Consider the following 5321-nt stretch of genomic DNA (forward strand, 5'->3'; position numbering starts at 1 on the left):
AAGAACCTTAAATGCATATTACGAACTGAACAAGGTGTATCTGAAAAGGATGCATATTGTATGATTCCAACCATATGACATTCTGGAAAAGGCAAACCCATGGAGACAGCAAAAAGATAAGTGGGTACCAGGGGTTAAGGGAGAAAAAGGGGTAAATAGGCAGAGAACGGAAGATTTTAGGGAAACAAAACTATTCTGGATGATACTATACTGATGGATACATGTCATTATACATTTGTCAAAACCCATGAAATGTACAAGACCAAGAGCACACCATAATGTAAAGTATGGATTTGGGGTAATGATGATGGGTCAATGTAGATTCATCAGTTGTAACAAACGTACTATTCAGTTTGGGATTTTGATGTGGGAGGCTGTAATGTGTAGGGGCAGGAGGTATAAGGGTATAGGAGAACTCTATGTACTTTCTGCTTAATTTTGCTATAAACCTAAAAGTTCTTTAAAAAACAATGTCGGGGCACCTGGGTGGCTCAGTCGGTTGAGCATCCGACTTCGGCTCAAGTCATGATCTCGCAGTCCGTGAGTTTGAGCCCCACGTTAGGCTGTACACTGACAGCTTGGAGCCTGTTTCAGATTCTGGGTCTTCCCCTCTGTCTGCCCCTCCCCTACTCATGCCTCTGTCCCTCTCTCTCTCTCAAAAGTAAATAAATACTTTAAAAAAATTTTTTAAAAGCCCACTGTCTATTAAAAAAGAGAGAGAGAATACAGTGAAAAGTATTGTTCTCACCCTTGACCCTTGGCTGCTCAAGTCTCCTCTCTACAGGCACCAATGGTTCTAGTTTCCTAAATATAATCCCAAGAACTTTGAGGTATATGCAAACCTTCCATGTTGTATATCATATCTATAGACATGATTTCCCTCTTTCTTCCTCAAATGGTAGTATACAACATATTCTGTTTTGCACCTTACTTTTTTCACCTAATGATATACCTTGGAGATTTCTCCATATTGGTACAGAAAGAACATCCTTATTCTTTTTTATTGCTGTGTATCATTGTATGAATGAAAAATAATTTATTTAATCAGTCCCCTATTGATGGACATGGAAGATGTTTCTAATCTTTTGCTATCACATACAATTCTGCAACAAATAATGTTGTACCTATGTCATTTTGCAAATAGGCATATATATTTGCAAGGATAAAGTTCTATAAATAACACTGGTATGTCAAAAACATGTGCATTTATACTTTAAAATATATTTCCAAATTTTCCTTTATATGGAATTATACCAAAATATACTCCCTATAGCAAAATATGACTACAGACTTAGCAAGAGTATGTAATCAACCTTTTGGATCTTTTCCAATTTCCTGGTAAAAAACAGCATCATGTTATAGTTTAATTTACACTTCCTCCTATTATGAGTTAAGCATATATAATATTTGAAAGCCATTTGTATTTCCTTTTCTGTAAACTGTTTATATCATCTATTCATTTTTCTACTGATTTCTTTTGTCATTTCCTTATTGATGTGTAGGTATTCTTTTTTTTAATGTTTTATTTATTCTTGAGAGAGCGCAAGCAGGGTAGCAGTAGAGAGAGGGGGACAGAGGATCTGAAGGGGGCTCTGCACAGACAGCTGTGAGCCCAATGTAGGGCCTGAACTCACAAACCACAAGGTCATGACCTGAGCCAAAGTTGGGCACCAACCAACTGAGCCACCCAGGTGCCCCAGGTACTCTTTATACATTAAGGAAATTAACCTTTATCTGTAATAGTTACAAATATTTCCTCACTTTGTCCTTGGCTTTATATCAAGTGGGTTTTTCCATGCAGATTTTTTAAACTAAGGTTGAATTTAACAGTGTTTTCTTTAATGGATTCAGTATTTCTTGTCATAGAAAGATCTTATCACTGAAGGTGATTTCCAAAACTTCTTATAGGGGCGCCTGGGTAGCTCAGCTGGTTGAACATCCGACTTCGGCTCAGGTCATGATCTAGCGGTTCATGAGTTTGAGCCCCTTGTCAGGCTCTGTGCTGACAGCCTGGAGCCTGCTTAGGATTCTGTCTCCCTCTCTCTGTGCCCCTCCCTGCTCATAATCTGTCTCTCTCTCAAATAATGATAATAATGATAATAAAAAATATAATTCTTATAAACATATAAGACTAATGTTTTCATAGTTCTATTTTTACATTTAAATTTTTGATTAATTTTTAATTTCTCATGATGCAAGGTAAAAAGTTTAGTTCCTTTTTTTTCAGGTTAATCAAATACTATCTTATTTCCCCACACCATCCCCACTGGTGCAAGATGCCACTTTAATCATATACTAAACTCTTATGAGTCAACTTTTATGCTTTCCATTTTTCCACCGATTTTACTGACTGTTCATGTGCCAGTGCTACACTGTTTTAATTATTATACCTTGTAATATGTTTTAAATCTGGTAGGTTAGTGTCTTTCATTACTCTTCCTTTCGAGAGTTCTTCTAGCTATACTGACAGCTTATTTTTCTATATTAATTTTAAAACCATCTTGCACAGTTCAGAAAAAATCCTGTTCGTTCACAATACTGTATTGTATACTTGAAAGTTGCTAAAAGTAGATATTAAATGTTCTCACCACTCACACACACACAAAATGGTAACTGTGTGAGGTGATAGATGTATTAATTAACACTGCTATGGTAACCACTTTACAATATATACATATATCAAATCATCACATTGTATATCTTAAACTTACACAATATCATATATCAATTATAGATCAATAAAGCTGGAAAAATCCTGTTGGTATTTTTATTGGGATAATATTGGTTTATAAATTAATTTAGGAAGAATTGATGACTTTAATGGTTTTGAACCTTCCTTCCAACGTAATGGTATGTTGGTTTACTTGTTCAAGTATTTTATGTTTGTTGATTATGTTTTTACATTTATGTTATATATCTCTTATGTGTTTCTTGCTCAGTTTACTCCTAAGATATTTTTTCTTTTATAAATGGAGTATTTTCTTCCATTATGTCTTTTATATCTGTCATTTGTTTCTTGAGAGCTACTAATTTTTATATATTAATTTCAAACACAGCCACCTAGCTGAATTATCTCATTATTTGTCATAGTGTCAAAAATTGATGGTCATGATTTTTTTGGTTTACAAAAAAAAATGTCTTAGAAATGCCTTCTATGATAGGGATAATTTTACTTTTTTCCAATTATTATTTCTCTTACTGAAACATTTTGGCTAATGTTTTGGCAATAACACTAAGCAACAATTGTGGTGATCGTGAATATTCTTACCTTGTTCCAAATGAAACTGAATCTTAAAGGATGACTATAAATTCAAACTCTTTTAATTTGGGGGCACCTGGGTGGCTCAGTTGGTTGAGTATCTGACTTCAGCTCAGGTCATGATCTCATGGTCCATGAGTTCGAGCCCCACATCAGGCTCTGTGCTGACAACTCAGAGTCTGGAGCCTGCTTTGGATTCTGTGTGTGTGTGTGTGTGTGTGTGTGTGTCTGTGCCCCTCCCCTACTCATGCTCTGTCTCTCTCTCAAAAATAAATAAACATTAAAAAAAAAGAAGAAGAAGAACTCATATAATTTTAAGTGACAGAAACCAATTAGAGCATGCTTAAGCAAAATAGGCGGAATGTATTATATAAATACAGAGTGTCTCACAATTCAAGGGCAGCAGAAACCATGGGAGTGCTCTCTATGTCCTGTGTTCGTCTTCATATGTCTGTTTCATTCTTTCTTCTTAGATTTCTCTGCCACTCAGTCACATTGGAGGAAGAAGATGATTTACCCACAGTGACTAAGTTGCATGTTACAGATCAAACCACAAGTTCTTATTTTCCTTCAGCCAAAAAGAAAGGATCCTAACAGTTCCATTCTGGTCCAAATAACTGATGATGAGAAAAGGGTCACATTACAAACATCACTGCTGGCGACAGAGGTAAGGAGTAAGTACTTAATGACGTAATTTTGAGCAGGGCATTTACTCCAAAGGCAAGACTACTATAACATACAAAAATACACATGTATTTCAGGAAGCTACAAAGCACTTGGTTGTGATTTCTTAAAGTACATATGCTTCTTTAGGATCCTATGTCTTAGGTTGGTTTCTCTGGAAGCAGAGCCTGAGACAGGGATTGGGATGCGTATCAATTACTGAGGGAGTGCACAAGAAAAACTAGCAAGGGAGAGAATTCAGCAGAGTTGGGAAGAAGAAAAAGTGAGAAAGAATGTAGTCTCAGGTAAAGTCCAGCCATAGTCTGATCTACAAGAATCTTTTGCAGAGTTTTCACTCCCTAAGATGAGAAGGCTGGACTTTTGTAGTCCCTTAGCCATCTGTTATTAAGGCAGGGTGCCTAGTTGTTTGGCAAGGCAGCTCCCATCAACTTAGGGCAATTCTTTAGAGAGGGGGGTGTAGCTATGAGCCTTCACCAGTCAACAGACACAGCAGCTTGGGGGGAGACACTGAAACAGCATGAACTACACCCTATGTTGATAAACTTCTTATCAAAATGTTGACAACATAAGAAAATATCATGATGTTGCAACACTTGAAAAATATGAGGCAAAAAGAGTTAGTTTTGCAATTAAATCCTTTGCCCTTTTTATGTTTTCCATTTTCTCAAATTTCTTATGGTTGGAATTCAGGTTGGAAATCACAATGGAATCAACTAACAGGTTAATATTTATGGAGCATCTATCATGTGACTCACATTGTGCTAAATGCTGTTAAGAATACAAAGCAATGCAAGATGAGGATTCTGCTGTGGATGAGGAGGAAATGGAGGAAGAACACAAGATTTATACACACAAATAATCAGACATAACAGCAGTAAACCAAGTTTATCATACTGGGAGAGCCTTAGAATTAAGTTGCATCCAGTACAAGGCTTACTCTATAAACTTGAGAAATGGTGCTTAATATCTTTTCTCATTTATTGAATAGAGTTTGAAATATTTTCCACCAATGCTAAGGGAAGTTGAAGAAAATAACAATGGTAAATTGTTCTAAATAACATGAAGGCAAGGACTAAAAGACATACAACTATATCGTGTTGCTATTGGAAAGATTCCATTACAGAGATGCAAAGGGAAAACCACAGTCATTTGTCTCTGCATTCATCTCCCTGGTGCAAGTGGGCATTGTTCTGTACCCCATGGCGGGATTAGAAATACTGCCAGGGAACAAGTACACAAAGTTGTTAAGGAAACCAGAATGCATCAGCTCAGAGTTATTTACAGAGAACTTTCAGGATTATCACATTCAATAAAATCAACTCTGTTTAAACATGCTTTACTGCTTGCCAGTACATCCCAATCACGTATCTATTTTGAA

The sequence above is a fragment of the Panthera onca genome, chromosome C2, assembly GCF_046562875.1.
Source record: "Panthera onca isolate mPanOnc1 chromosome C2, mPanOnc1 haplotype 2, whole genome shotgun sequence".
Classification (NCBI taxonomy): Eukaryota; Metazoa; Chordata; class Mammalia; order Carnivora; family Felidae; genus Panthera; species Panthera onca.